This window comes from Anabrus simplex, chromosome 7 (genome assembly GCF_040414725.1).
Source record: "Anabrus simplex isolate iqAnaSimp1 chromosome 7, ASM4041472v1, whole genome shotgun sequence".
Classification (NCBI taxonomy): Eukaryota; Metazoa; Arthropoda; class Insecta; order Orthoptera; family Tettigoniidae; genus Anabrus; species Anabrus simplex.
In genome coordinates, this window is record NC_090271.1 from 137,059,164 (window position 1) to 137,075,651 (window position 16,488).

General features: G+C 43.6%; 1 protein-coding gene and 1 non-coding gene across 2 annotated transcripts in view; both read right to left on the reverse strand.

The window, feature by feature from the left end:
- The window catches only part of LOC136877360 (propionyl-CoA carboxylase beta chain, mitochondrial), a 200,226-nt gene that overhangs the window by 174,980 nt on the left and 8,758 nt on the right, over positions 1-16,488 (reverse strand). The gene's annotated exons all lie outside the window — the stretch shown is intronic.
- On the reverse strand, positions 11,282-11,358 carry TRNAS-CGA (transfer RNA serine (anticodon CGA)). The gene has a single exon. It is a non-coding gene; the product is annotated as a tRNA-Ser (tRNA).

Below are 16,488 nucleotides of genomic sequence, written 5' to 3' on the forward strand. Positions count from 1 at the left end.
GCATGTAAGCTTTGGGAAGACATTCTTTCTGATTACATTAGACATGTTTGCAAAATTAATAACTGGTTCGATAGAAGACAATTCGGTTTTAGGAAAGGTTATTCCACTGAAGCTCAACTTGTAGGATTCCAGCAAGATACAGCAGATATTTTGGATTATGGAGGTCAAATGGACTGTATTGCGATTGACCTGTCTAAAGCATTTGATAGGGTGGATCATGGGAGACTACTGGCAAAAATGAGTGCAATTGGACTAGACAAAAGAGTGACTGAATGGGTTGCTATATTTCTAGAAAATAGATCTCAGAGAATTAGAGTAGGCGAAGCTTTATCTGACCCTGTAATAATTAAGAGGGGAATTCCTCAAGGCAGTATCATTGGATCTTTATGTTTCCTTATATATACAAATGATTTGAGTAAAGGAGTGGAATCAGAGGTAAGGCTTTTAGCGGATGATATTCTCTATAGAATAATAAATAAGTTAAAAGATTGTGAGCAACTGCAACGTTATCTCGATAATGTTGTGAGATGGACAGCAGGCAATGGTATGTTGATAAACGGGGTTCTCAAAGCTGGTCGCAAGTTGTGCTCCAAAAACGAGTAGTAATACTGTGCATTGATGGTCTGCCGTGGAGGAATGTAACGCGTTAGGATAACACCATCACAGTCGTACATGAGAATCGCCATAACTTTCACTGTACTGGGGCTCTGATGAACATTCGACTTTCGTGATGACCCATAATGACGCCATTCGTTCGATAAGTGTTTCAGTTTTGGCTTGTACGATTTGGCTCATGTCTCATGCAGTGTTATGATACAGCGTAACAAAGTCTCTCTTTCGTGCTCATAGTGCTCCAAGTGCGTGTTAGCAGCGTTGTAATGCAACCATTTGTGCATTTCCGTCAAATCATGCAGAACCCATTTTGATGCAATTTTTTGCATGCCCAGGCAGGATGTAAAGCACAGTCGTATGCGCTAATCCGGTTTCTTGGGTGAGCTCATGAATCGTTTGGTACTGATCACTGTCCAGTAACGCGGCAAGAGCATGCACTTCTTCTTCACTGACGCTCGTAGGACGACCTGCCCGGCAACTGCCCGTCACAGTTTGCCGACCATCGTTGAAGGCTTTTACCCAACATGTCACTGTTCTGTAAGGCAATGCAGATTCCCCGCAAGCCTCTTGAAAACCTTGATGACACTGTCGTGTTGTATGACCTCTGGCACATTCAATCTTGATCCAACTCCGCTGTTCCTGTTTGGAAAACACACTGACAACGTTACGTTAGACCGCTAGCTCACAAGTGACTGTGTGACTGTGTTTCTCTCGCTTATGCGCACGCAGGTGATGTGGGAAGGGGAGTCCATTTGCTCTGAGGTAAGGTAGGTATGTAACCAACATGTGCTCTCAGCAACAATATTAGATTCCGTTGCATAGCGTCTCCACAGCATTGTTGCCACTTTGACTTTTCGTAGCTTACAAATTCTTCTTTCACCAGAATGAATACTCCCTCTACCTCTACTATACACACTTCAGTTCTGTGAGAAAATTTCTGCATCCATTATATCATTTTTCAGCCACGATTAACTCCTATTACAATATCTGGTAAGTATATACCTATAAAATTAATTATATTCCTTTCATTGCAATACTTCTACAGTTGAACCCTTAACATTTTTATGTCATCCCTACTTGACTTCTAGATTCCTGTACCCTTATCACTTGCAAAAATGGAAGTTCGGGCACCCTCAAATAAACACCTGTGAATAAAACCTAACTGCATGGCGCAACAGCCCCAAAGGGCCATGGCCTACCTAGCAACCACAAACTTATGAATGAATAATATAAATTCAATCACAGTAGGAAGAAGTAATGCAATATTTTGGCAATGTATGTAAAGAAAGGGATAATTAATTGTAAGATTTCAAAGAAAAATATTTAATGGGCCTTATAACTGCATACCGGTACAAGCTTAGAGTTGATGCCGTCCTGGTCAGAACACCCAACTTGTCAATAAAATCACGGAAATTAAATTAAAATTACCAATCTCCATTCCCTGGTAGGCTTACATGACATGTGCGTGGAATGACGGTCTCTGATAAGCCTTCCAAAAATAATATGAACCCATGCACTCCAATGTTATTACTTAGGAAATGCATAAATTAATATATAGCATCACGTGATTACGCAAAGCGAAATGCTAGTGTTTACTTGATTCACCTAATTTATCAAGTCATAAATTAAAATCCACCAGAATTATTTTATACATATATATTTTTTGCAAGGAGTCTGCGGGGCCCTTAAAGGCTCGGGCCCGGATGGTTGCTCAGTTGTACTTCCTCTTAAAACAATAATCACAATAATTGCTGGCCCTAATGTTACGCCCGACCAGGACGGTATCAACTCTAAGCTTGTACCGGTATACAGTTATAAGGGCGAACTTGAGGACCTCAAGAAAATGCGCAACGGTAGTTTGCTTATGAAGACTCGTACAGCACTGCAAGCTGATCAGTTGCTTAAGTGCGACCACTTTGGCTAAATCCCCGTCAAAGTGGAGGAGCATAAGTCCTTGAATCTGATTCACGGAGTCATTTCACCGCGACCTTATTTTGAACACTGACGACGAATAGATGCAAGACATGAAGAACCGTGGCGTGACACGTCCGGCGCATTACGCGCAAGGTCGACGGTGAAGACGTTGCCACTGGTGCCTTCATTGTCTTTCAAGTTGTCAGTGTTACCAGAGAAAGTCAAGGTAACAACTTACTGTTGCGATGTGAGGCCGTACATCCCGCCTCCTATGCGATGCTATCAATGCCAGCGATTCGGACATATGGTATCTTGCTGTTCGAATCAGTCTGTATGTGGTACATGTGGACGAGTAACTCGCGGCGCGAAGGAGGGCACAACTCAGTACAAGTGCAATAACTGCTCCGGTTTTCATTCTCCTCGGGATCGGAACTGTCCGACATATCTGAGTGAGAAGAAGATCCAGGAGATCAAGACCCTGGATGGTCTTTCCTACCAGGAAGTGCGCTGTTTAACTTTACGAACTCACCTGCCCGTACACTCGACTATAACATGATAGCTCAGAGTCTTCCAGGTTCGTCATTTACAACATCGTCACCTCTACTAATCGCTGCGCTCAAAGCGACTGTTGCTGCTCCCAGTAAAAGCTCGAAGGGGGGACCACCCCACCTTCGACCAACCAGAAGTCTGTGCTGGCTGGCAGTTCCCAGCCGGCACAGCAAGAGGGGAAGGCTAAGTCTCCACTCCCTAAGAGGTCGGCGAAAACTGTGCCCCCTTTGACGGACGCGGCATCGTCGACCAGGGCTGGGAAACCATCTCCCAGCCCGTCTAAACCAGAAAAGAAGAAAGCGGTGAAGAAGAGTGCCCTTGCTGAGGTACTCCTGCTCCCAAACCTGCACGCTCTTCTCGTAGGGGACCTGCTCGCCACCGAAAAGCGTCGAAGTTCTGGGCGGCATCCCCGCCGTCTGTTGATGACGGGATGGATGTCGCGCTGTCCTCTACATCTACGGATGTATATGTTGATAGTGTTTAGGCTTGCGAGCATTTTGTCGCTCATAACCTAACACTTCTTTTATAGTCCACACTATGGCACTGTTACAGTGGAATTGTAGCGGTTATGATAGGCATCTTGCTGAGTTTCGTCAGCTAATTAGTGAGTACGCTGCGAGTGTAGTCTGTATTCAGGAGTGCAATTTCAGACCTGGTCATCATACGGTCTTGAGAAATTTCAGACTATACTCGACAGAACGATATTATGCCCTCCGGGCGTCTGGTGGCGTGGGCATTTTTGTCCGTTCTGATACTTACAGCGAAGAGGTTCCTCTACGGACCCCACTGGAAGCAATTGCGGTGCGGGTACTTCTGCCCGTCATAGCAACAGTGTGTAACGTTTTTTTCCACCAGGCCAGCCTCTTAACATAAATGATGTCACTGATCTTATAGATCAGCTTCCACCTCCCTTCATCCCATATGGGGCTCTGAGACGTCTTGCCCCAGGGGACGAGAGCTGGAAAGATTGGTATCAGAGCTGGATTTATGTATTTTGAACACAGGCGAACCAACTCACTTTAGTGTACGTTACAGCACATATTCTCGCATAGACCTAAGTCTATGCTGCCGAACGTCGGTTCCGATGATCTCTGTGACAATGACCATTTTCCCATCATCCTTACTTTGTTGAAACATAAATCCGTCGAGGCTCCCCCTCGATTGATTCTTAAACATGCTGATTGGCCAAAGTACACATCACTAGCTGTCTTTAACAATGATATCATTCGGACCATCAGCGAGGAAATAATTTACATCACCCAAGTTATTCTTGCTGCTGCTGAGGAGTCTATTCCATCCTTCTGGGTCCTCCTCGTCGAAAACTCGTTCCTTGGTGGAACGAAGAAATAGCAGCAGCTATCAAAGAACGCTGTCGAGCTCATCAACGTTACCGTAGACAGCCTACTGTGGCCAACTTGGTAACATTTAAACAACTCCGCGCTAAGGCGCGAGTCCTTATTTGCCAAAGTAAGAAAGCTTCCTCGGAGAGATATGTGTCATCTATGACGTCACAAACTCCATCATCTCAAGTGTGGACTAAACTTCCACGTATTTCGGGTAACCAAGGATCATCTTCTGTAACGGGAATTTCCATTGCAGGCAATATCGTCACTGAACTACTCTCGATTGCTAACCATCTAGCTAGTCATTTCGCGGATGAGTCTGGTTCCGGGAATTACAATCGTGATTTCCTCGCTCTGAAGCGGGAGGCAGAACGTCATCACCTCAGTTTTGCTACTCATGCTTCAGAGGACTATAACATGCCCTTTACGGAGTGGGAACTTCGCAGCGCATTAGCGCTTTGCAAGGACACTTCCCCTGGACCGGACAACATCCATAACCAGATGTTGAAACACCTTAGTGAGGACAGTCTTCTATATCTCCTTCGTGTGTTCAACCGCATCTGGATGGAGGGTGATTTTCCGTCTCAGTGGCGAGAGGGCATCGTCATTCCTGTCCTCAAGCCTGACAAAGATGCTAAGTATGCAGGAAGTTGCAGACCTATTTGTCTTACAAGCTGCCTGTGTAAGCTATTTGAGAGGATGGTAAATCGCCGTCTTGTGTGATGTCTGGAAAAAACCAGGGACTCTTGTCCGAGTACCAGTGTGGTTTTTGAGTAGCTCAATCCACCACTGACCACTTGGTACGCCTGGAGAACTCAATCCAGGATGCGTTTCTACGCAAACAGCATTTGGTAGCTGTTTTCTTTGATTTAGAGAAGGCCTACGACACCACATGGCGATATGGTATCCTTTCAGTCCTACATCAATGGAGATTCCGAGGTAATTTGCCGGTATTTATTGCGAATATTTTGTCCCTCTGTCTATTCTGTGTCCGAGTAGGGAGGACATATTCGCAATACCATGTTCAAGAAAATGAAGTCCCACAGGGATCGGTTCTTAGTGTCCCTTCGCGACTGCCAAAAACGGTATTGTTGCTGCTGCTGGTTCAGCAGTAATACCGTCACTGTATGTGGACGATTTTGCTCTGCATTATAGTCCGCTCTGTATGGCAGTCGCAGAGCGACAATTACAGCAAGCTATTCGGAGGGTGGAGCAGCGGACCTTGAACATGGCGTTCGGATTTCTACCGCAAAGACATGTGTTGTCCACTTTTGTCGTCAACGTACTCTTCACCCCCATCCTGAACTTTCTCTAGGAAATATCGCTCTTCCCGTAGTTGACACTCACCGATTTCTTGGGCTCCTTTTTGACAGTAAATTATCGTGGGAGCCACACGTGCGGGAGCTAAAAGTGCAATGCACCAAGAGGCTTAATCTCTTGAAGTTTCTTAGCAGCACTACTTAGGGAGCTGACCGCGCGGTGCTAGTACGATTTTACAGGGCATACATTTTATCCAGGTTAGACTACGGCAGTGCAGCATATGGTTCAGCAAGACCAAGTGTTCTTGCGAAGCTGCACAGCATTCACCATGGCGGGGTTAGATTGGCGACGGGAGCTTTTCGTACAAGCCCAATCGCCAGCCTGCTCGCTGAGCCTGGTGTGCCGCCTTTACATCTGAGGCGCCAGCATGTGCTTTTTTCGTATGCTGCAAATTTGCGACAGATGCCACTTCATCCCAGCTATCCTTGCGTGTTCAACAATGGCAACCGTTTGCTGTACGCTACTTGTCCTCGAGTAACGCCGCCGGTTGGAATACGCTTGGATAGCAGTTACAGATTGTTTCACGTACCTTCAGTTCCTTGCCTTGTCAGACAACCAAGTGGGGTACCTCCTCGTACGACGACCTGAAATAATCCTGGATCTGCACACTGGCCCGAAGGAAAACACGGACCCTTCGATTTATCGGAGGCTTTTCCTGTCCGTTGTTGGTCGCTTTCCAGGTTCAGTCGTCGTCTACACGGATGGTTCAAGGACAGATACGAAGGTGGGCTGTGCGTTCGTTGTCGACAATGATAGGTTTCTTTTTGCTCTCTCGGAAACCTGTAGTGTGTACACAGCTCTATGCTATCTGTGCAGCTCTTCGGTACGCACTGTATAATGAGCGCCGACACTTTCTTGTGTGTACTGGCTCCTTGAGTTCGCTCCAGTCTATTGATACCTGTTTCCCTCGGCACCCTCTGGTGCAGCGGATCCAGGACCTGCTGGCTGGGTGTTCGGATGCCGGCACCAGAATCACGTTTATGTGGCTCCCAAGCCACATGGCATAGAGGGAAACGAGTTAGCAGATCAGGCTGCCAAGGAGGCAGTTACACTGCCCCCATTGCCTTTCAAGGTTCCAGCAAGTGATATTCGCTCTCAGCTGAGACATCTGGTTATGTCCCATTGGGAGATGGAGTGGCAGGCCATTCCACTTCCCAATAAGCTGAGAGCGATAAAAGGAACAACGAAGGTATGGAAGACTTCCCTTCGCGCTTCGCGGAGGGAAACCGTGGTATTATATCGTCTTCGGATCGGCCATGGTATCGTGACTCACTCGCATCTTTTGAAAGGAGAACCCCCTCCGGTGTGTACCTGCGGCGACCATCTTACCGTGGTACATATCCTTACGGAGTGTATGGACCTGATCGACCTTCGCCGTTGTCTTAACCTCCAGGGTACCATATCCCTTATCTTGCGAGATGACGAGCAGTCAGCAGACCTCGTCATCCGCTTTATGAGGGATAGTGGTCTTTTTTATCGTGTGTAATGATATCCTTTGTGCTCGTGTCTTTGTGTCAATTGCGCTTTTATCCTATTGAGTTCATTTTAGTTTGTGTTGCGTATTTTAATGTGTTATTTTAACGTCTAATGTAAAGTAATGTATATATATCTGTACTTGCAGGCAATGCCTTATTCCTTTGTCTCCTGTATTTTCTCAATTTTATTACAAAATAAGGCATTGCGAATTAGATCCACTGATTGTTTTAATCTCATACTCATTTTTCATCACCATTTTTTAAACTCTAGTCAGTGGATAAGTTTTAAAATTTTAACTGTCATATATCATGAAGCCCATCTCGTTCCATTAGGGGCCGATGACCTTCGATGTTAGGCCCCTTAAAACAACAAGCATCATCATCATCATCATCATCACCTTTCGCTGCATCGATACATACAGTAAGCCATGGCACACCGAAAGAATCGTGAACGAGCAGGGCTCAGTGAGACACAAGATACACACGGCTCCTTATCGGCTCACTGGACACTGGCGGAGAGCCGAGCTTCCGCTGTAGTGAGATATACAGTGAGCCATCGTACACTGAATGAATCGTATGCTATAATGGACTCTCGAGCTCAGCTCATTTGAAAATAATACCCATTTTCATTCACTGTCCTCTTCTTACAGTTGTTGTTTGAGTCATCAGTCCATAGACTGGTTTGATGCAGCCCCCATGCCACCCTATCCTGTGCTAACCTTTTCATTTCTACGTAACTATTGCATACTACATCTGCTTTAATCTGCTTGTCATATTCATATCTTGGTCTACCCCTACCGTTCTTACCCCCTACACTTCCTTCAAAAACCAACTGAACAAGTCCTGGGTGTCTTAAGATGTGTCCTATCATTCTATCTCTTCTTCTCGTCAAATTTAGCCAAATCGATCTCCTCTCACCAATTCGATTCAGTATCTCTTCATTCGTGATTCGATCTATCCATCTCACCTTCAGCATTCTTCTGTAACACCAAATTTCAAAAGCTTCTATTCTCTTTCTTTCTGAACCAGTTATCGTCCTTGTTTCACTCCCATACAATGCCACGCTCCACACGAAAGTCTTCAAAAACATCTTTCTAATTCCGATATCAATGTTTGAAGTGAGCAAATTTCTTTTCTTAAGAAAGCTCTTCCTTGCTTGTGCTAGTCTGCATTTTATGTCCTCCTTACTTCTGCCATCGTTAGTTATTTTACTACCCAAGTAACAATATTCATCTACTTTCTTTAAGACTTCATTTCCTAATCTAATATTTCCTGCATCACCTGCCTTCGTTCGACTGCACTCCATTACTTTTGTTTTGGACTTATTTATTTTCATCTTGTACTCCTTACCCAAGACTGCATCCATACCATTCAGCAACTTCTCGAGATCTTCTGCAGTCTCAGATAAAATAACAATATCATCGGCAAATCTCAAGGTTTTGATTTCCTCTCCTTGGACTGTGATTCCCTTTCCAAATTTCTCTTTGATTTCCTTTACTGCCTGCTCTATGTAAACATTGAAAAGGAGAGGGGACAAACTGCAGCCTTGCCTCACTCCTTTCTGTATTGCTGCTTCTTTTTCAAAGCCCTCGATTCTTATCACTGCAGACTGATTTTTATACAGATTGTAGATAATTCTTCGTTCTCGGTATCTGATCCCTATCATCTTCAGAATCATAAATAGCTTGGTCCAATCAACATTATCGAATGCCTTTTCTAGATCTACGAATGCCATGTACGTGGGCTTGTCCTTCTTGATTCGATCCTCTAAGGTCAGACGTAAAGTCAGGATAGCTTCACGTGTTCCTACATTTCTTCTGAAGCCAAATTGATCTTCTCCCAACTCAGCTTCAACTTGTTTTTTCCATTCTTCTGTAAATAATACGTGTTAAAATTTTGCAAGCATGAGATACTAAACTAATGGTGCGGTAGTTTTCACACCTGTCAGCACCGGCTTTCTTGGGAATAGGTATAACAACATTCTGCTGAAAATCGGATGGGACTTCTCCTGTCTCATACATCTTGCAGACTAAATGAAATAACCTTGCCATGCTGGTTTCTCCTAAGGCAGTCAGTAATTCAGAGGGAATGTCATCAATTCCAGGTGCCTTGTTCCTATTGAGGTCACTCACAGCTCTGTCAAACTCTGACCTCAAAATTGGGTCTCCCTTTTCATCAGCATCAACAGCCTCTTCATGTTCCAGAACCAAATTATCTACATCTTTACCTTGATACAACTGTTGGATATGCTCCTGCCATCTTTCTGCTTTGTCTTCTCTCCCTAGAAGTGGTTTTCCATCTGAGCTCTTAATATTCGTACACCTAGATTTCCTTTCTCCAAAGGTTTCCTTGATTTTCCTGTATGCAGCATCTACCTTTTCCAGAACCATACAGCCCTCGACATCCTTGCATTTCTCCTTCAGCCATTCTTCCTTAGCTGCCTTGCACTTTCTATCCACTTCATTCTTTAATCACCTGTATTCTTTTCTGCCCTCTTCATTTCTAGCATTCTTGTATTTTCATCGTTCATCAATCAGGTCTAGTATCTCCTGAGTTATCCACTGATTCTTAGTTGATCTTTTCTTCCTTCCTAACATTTCTTCAGCAGCCCTACTGACTTCATTTTTCATGACTCTCCACTCTTCCTCTATAGTGTTTCCTTCAGCCTTTTCATTTAGTCCTTGTGCAACATGTTCCTTGAAACAATCCCTCACATTCTTTTCTTTCAACTTGTCTAGATCCCATCTTTTTGCATTCTTTCCTTTCTTCAATTTCTTCAACTTCAGATGGCATTTTATGACCAACAAGTTGTGGTCAGAGTCCACATCTGCTCCTGGGAAAGTTTTGCAATCCAACACCTGGTTTCTGAATCTCTGCCTAATCATAATGAAGTTTATTTGATACCTTCCAGTGTCTCCAGGTCTCGTCCACGTATACAGCCGTCGTTTGTGGTGTTTGAACCAAGTATTGGCAAGGACTAAATTATGATCAGTGCAGAATTCAACCAGACGACTTCCTCTTCGTTCCTTCGTCCCAATCCAAATTCTCCTACTGTACTACCTTCTCTTCCTTGGCCTACCACTGCATTCCAGTCTCCCATCACAATTAGATTCTCGTCACCTTTTACATATTGTATTAAATCTTCTATCTCCTCATATATTCTTTCGATTTCTTCATCATCCGCTGAACTAGTAGGCATATAGACCTGCACTATTGTGGTGGGCATTGGTTTGGTGTCTATCATGACGACAATAATTCTTTCACTATGCTGGTTGTAGTAGCTTACCCGCTGCCCTATTTTCTTATTCATTATTAAACCAACTCCTGCATTTCCTCTGTTTGATTTTGTGTTGATAATTCGGTAGTCGCCTGACCAAAAATCTTGTTCTTCCTGCCAACGTACTTCACTTATGCCAACTACATCTAACTTTAGCCTATCCATCTCCCTTTTCAGATTCTCTAACCTACCACAATGATTCAAACTTCTAACATTCCACGCTCCGACTCCCAGAATGTCAGTATCCAACTTCCTGATGATGGTCCCCTCTCGTGTAGTCCCCACCCGGAGATGCGAATGGGGGACTAGTTTACCTCCGGAATATTTTACCCGGGAGGAAGCCATCATCAGTACATCATTCATACAGAGAGAGCTGCATGTCCTCAGGAGTTAGTTACGGCTGTAGTTTCCCGTTGTTTTCAGCCGTGTAGCAGTATCAACACAGCTAAGCCATGTTGAGTATTATTACAAGGCCGTATCAGTCAATCATCCAGACTGCCGCCCTTGCAACTACCGAAAGGCTGCTACCCCCCTTTCGATGAACCATTCGTTAGTCTGGTCTCTCAACAGATACCCATCCGATATGGTTGCACCTGCGGCTCGGCTATCTGCATCATTGGGACACGCAAGCTTCCCCACCGCGGCAAGGTCACATGGTTCGCAGAGAGGTTTAAATAATAGATGGATTTTCACGACCGCATTGTAATCGAAACAGACTTTCAACGTACTAGGTCGTGTTACGTACATGTAGTACGTGTTGAAGAGATGTTAAGTACAGAACAAAAATGGCCAGCCGGACACCAGTGGGATCCGAACCCACAACCTCCCGATTTCGCGTCGGTTGCTCTACCAATTGAGCTATGGTGGCCTAGGCCATCTTTGTTCTGTTTGAAAGGATCTGAGCTACAGGTCTGGCACTGCTGCTAGCACACTGTGGGCGACTTAAACGCACTCTACACGTGTATTTGTGTGTGAAGTTTTTGGTGTCATTTATGCGCTTTCAGTGAGTTGACATAATTAAACAGTAGCGTGTGTTATTCCTTGATATCTCCTCTCAGTATGAGGGGAAAGGTATGTGCTGTATTTGGCTGCGGTAACTATGAAGTAGAGAAGAAATCGCGGTCTTGCTTCTGTTTCCCTCGTGACAAGAAAATGTAATATTGTGTTTGCATATATATTCTTCCAGTGACAAAGAGATTGTTATAGTGCTTCATAATCTTCTGACCTGCTCGACCCATATTTTAACTGGCTTAAAAAATACGCATAATTTATTGCACGGTGCAGCAGTTAACCTTCAATACCGATGTGTTGTCGTAGGTGTGATCTGTGGGTTTGATTTAATTCAGGAAAATACATATGCATATGAGTGTGGCTGGTTGTGTTCCAAGTTGCCCCATTTGGAATGTCGTAATGCGTTGTCAAGCACTGAAGAAAATATGGGTGATTTAAAAAATGTACATATTTTGTTGAAACAACATGATGATGCAAATTTGCTTTACCCTAATGTAATGGCATTATGGCAAGTATTGCTTATAGGGAAAGTTTGAATGTTTTTGAGGCTAAATTTATAGATTTTCTTTCTGTTAGTAGGCTTCAAATTAAAAGGAAAAGTGTCCAGCTCTTAGATGTAAATTCATTGAATCATGTGTGTAAGGAATGTGCCGATATTTTTGTTGACAAGTGTTTTAATATGATGATACAATGCTTTTAAATGAGAAAAAAGAAAAATCTAGCCGTGAACGTTCAGGCAGGAATTCTTAAGCTAAAAATGTAATGCATAAAGAAAGATCAAGCCCTTTCACACAGTCCATTTCACATCTTGATTAAGTGTCTAATTTCAGTCTTTAAATAATAACCTGTTAAATAATTCTTCATTCACTTATCCAGAATTGCTTTAGCAACTTTGAATTTAATATCTTAGTAACACTTTCTTTCTAGGCATAATTTATTTATCCATTTCCGTATATACATTTCCATTGATATTTGAATTTAGCGCGAATTTTCAGGTCAAGCCACTAGGAGCGCCATTTGCGACCTGTCTCCCATTTTAACAAGGCTAAATCTGGAAGTGTCGCGTATTGTCTCTACTGTATTTGCCCATATCTCGAACCGGCAGGGAAGTCCCCTGAATAGAAGGCCACTAAGTTGGCCATTCAGTCAAGGAGACGGACTTTACAACTTTCTATTCGACGGAAAAACCATACATTCCAGGAAAAGGCAAAACTGTTGTTTTACAACTGCAGAAATGCATATTTATCCCCACCTCGTCAGTGAGTAGATTACCATAAAATTCCCTTCTGCCATATCCCCGAATCCTTACAATGAAACATGCAATTAACACTCAAAAGTTACTGTTACCGTGGTTTGGTGGACCAGCAGAGGTAAAGAAGGTGCCGGGATGAATGGGTCTAACTACAAAGTCAAAGTTAATTTAAAATTTTAACAAAGGTTATATTTAAAAGAGAAAAAAAAAAGACAAAATTTTAACAACTTTTCACTTGGTGAAAGAACAATTTGGAAACAAGACTTAGAAAGATCCAAGATTTCAGAATTTTAACACTCTTGGGCTACAAGCCCTAGTATTTTAATTTTGAGCTCCTAGTTCCACTTTTACAGGCGAGCACACATTGTTCAAAGGGCAGAAAGCCCCTAATCCCAGGAGCACTTGCTCCCAACTTCAAATATCAAGCCTCCCAGAGGCACAGTTACCACACTAGAAAAGAGCTGACACGCTCTCAGTTTTTTATGCCTATTTAAGGCAATACCAGAAACTTACAATTATTTGCCATCAAGGCACAACTTACAAAAAAGAAAAAGGGGTACCTTGTACCCAACCTACTAGGCCTTAGCAGAAAATAACAGGTTAAGTAAATGGCCCGAAACACCAAATTGAATGGAGGCGTGTACTTGCACTCCTAAGTATGCATTCTTAAAACCTAAAAGGCACTAGGCCGATGAAACAGGGGCTATTCCCAAACTATGGGGGTGACTCGAATAAGAATAATTTATTACATTACGGAAAGGAAGAAAACCAATTACAAAACGTAGTCACCACAAACCAATATGAAGGGGAGCTCGAGAAGGTAAATCACTCTCTATCCCCGAATTACAGTTACAGATTTTATGAAATTTTCACATTAGCCGGCAGAATTTACATTTTAGAGAAGTTGGTTACATATTAAAGTTTCGGATCTATCCCTCGTTAAACTGCGGAGCTAGCAAGAAATAAAGATGTTAAACGGGCATTACCTTGCTGAAGAACTGCTGCCTGCTGAAAGAGGCACCTCCCGCCTCCTGCTTCACATACACACACATAGTTAGATGTTGATCAAATGGCCAAGAGACGTGAAAATCCGCAATTTATAAACCTTCGGGGAGGTTCGAGACCTTTCATGAATAATCAAACCACACCCTCTCAATTTTATTGGACCATACCAAATTTACACTCAAAGTCGAAGAAGAAAACCAGGATTGGTCGGAAATTAATCACAAAAATTAGCGATTGGCTGGATTCAATACTGTCGGAAAGAAAATGATAAATATTGCCAACCCACAAATGAACGAAATTTAGTAAAGAAACAACTTATGAATACAAAATTTCTTCAAAAAAGTTCTATCACTTCGCACCAGGGTGCATGATCATAGTTTTTGTGTTAACATCTGTTGTAGAAATCGAAACTTATTGATAAATGGTAACCAAAACATGTTGAGATCCACACAGTCCTGGAGACTTAACAATCACAAAATTAAGGTAGTGACATCTTCTGAGTAAAAGTTTAAGGAGGTCTACTTCCAAGTTCACTGTTCCTCCAGTAGAGGAGGTTTAATTGGCGCAAGATTTAAATATACGGCGTAGAGGTGTACCTACCGGTACAGTTACCATTATATTTACATCACTCCACAGCAGCTAGACGGCAACACTAGCAGTTTTCCATTTATATTAATCAAACCCATGGCGAAACAGCCCCGAAGGGCCACGGCCTACCAAGCGACCGCTGCTCAGCCCGAAGGCCTACAGATTAGGACGATTCCTCTCAGCCGTTATTCTCGGCTTTCTAGAAAGAAATCACGTAGGCTGAGTTACCTCGAATCTGCTTTAAGATCCAGGTACTATCTGCGTACTTTTTAGCGATAGATTTACACCCTAGTCAGGACGAATAGAAGTACATAGTGTGACGACTTCTGCTGTTTGATATGTTCCTACACTACGCGGCGCTTGTGTAGGTAAACAGGCATCAGCTGTCCTTGAACATGTGATTTTAATGTCCAGGAACCCACCAACCCGCCCCAAAAAGTACATTTACTTTTATAACCTAATTCAGATTATTACACGCCATATTCATTTCTCAAGTAGCTTCTTGTATTCCTATTGGCCAATGTAAACTGGCACGTGATCTCCTTCCCGAGAAGGAACTTCATCATAATGCGTTACCAACCACAGCACAATAAAAGCGCAAGTACATGTAACATGTGAATAAAACAATGTACAATACAGAACAGCAATAAAGATACGTGAAACTTACCTTAATGTAGAGGAGGGTAGAGGGTTGCTGCAGCCTTGAGGAATTCGTGCACCCGGGCGTTTAAGGGGAACGAGCTCTTGAAGAGAGATTCGGCAAGATAGCCGTGGAAAAATCGTTTCCTTCTGCCGAATCCCGGAACCGAGTAGCTCCCGTGCTTCAGATAACGCCACCGGTTTTCAATGTTCTGCGTGTGCACGGTAGGGCGATTGATGGGCATCACCCTCCTGTTCCCCCTATTCACGTGACCACTCTTCTTCGTGTCCACAAACTGAACAGAGTGATTCACGCGGAGGTGCACGAATCCCTCGTCCTCCAAACAGTCGTAGGCCTTCCAGCAATCTGATATTATTATCGTCCCTGGCAAGATCCACTCTTTAATGATGTCAAGTAACGTGGCTTTATCCCTTTTCTCGACAGGGACCACGAAAAAGTTTTTGAAGTTTTCCCTCTCGACGCCTCCGAAGAGCCACTGCCCTTCTATCTGCCTGCCGCGATTGTACTTTCTTTTCCCGAACTTGCTTTCGTCTATTTCCACTACGATGTTGGGTCCTCCAATTTTTTTTTTTAATTATCGTCGACCCACGCAATACAGACCTCCCTACAGAAATTTGACCAATCGACAACAGTTGTACCTGAGAAACCTAACTCAAGTTTAACAGTAGGACCCAGGGGTTTCGGTGAAAGGCACCAGAGGATCGCGAACTGACCAGTTTGAAATAAACTCAAATTAGAGCCTTCAAAGAAAGTATTTGTTCTCCTACTAGCTCTCCAAGTACATTTCACACCCCGTTCGGCTCGTCGACACCGAAATTAAATTTTTTCATTTCTTTCGCCACACTTGATCACACGCAATGGAACATCACGTCCGCACTTTTGACAAACTGTCTTATTCGACAACAAACCGTGACGTTGGTAGAATTCAACTAAATCGTTTAAATTGCTGTGATATTTGATTGCAAATTCGGTGTAGGTAGTAACACATCCACCGCAGGCAGCCTTTACATCAATAATGAAGCAACAATTATGGAGGGAACATGTGTTATCGAAAACAATCGGCAATCGAAGTGAAAGAAAGATCTTGTAATTCATATTCGAAACACTAGAATTCATAGATAGCGCTGATGTCGTCGTCCCAGTCCACGAAACTAGAGGGCTAGGGCCGCGCTCAGGAAACTAGGGGCCTAACGCCGCTTCGCGGCTTCTAACCGTCCAGACCAATGGTCTTGTCCACGGCAAGAATCCTAACTATCCAGACCAATGGTTTTCTCCACGGCAAGAATCCTAACTATCCAGACCAATGGTCTTTCCTCACGAAACTAGGGGCCTAACGCCGCTTCGCGGCTTCTAACCGTCCAGACCAATGGTCTTGTGCACGGCAAGAATCCTAACTATCCAGACCAATGGTTTTCTCCACGGCAAGAATCCTAACTGTCCAGACCAATCGTCTTTCCTCACGAAACTAGGGGCCTAACGCC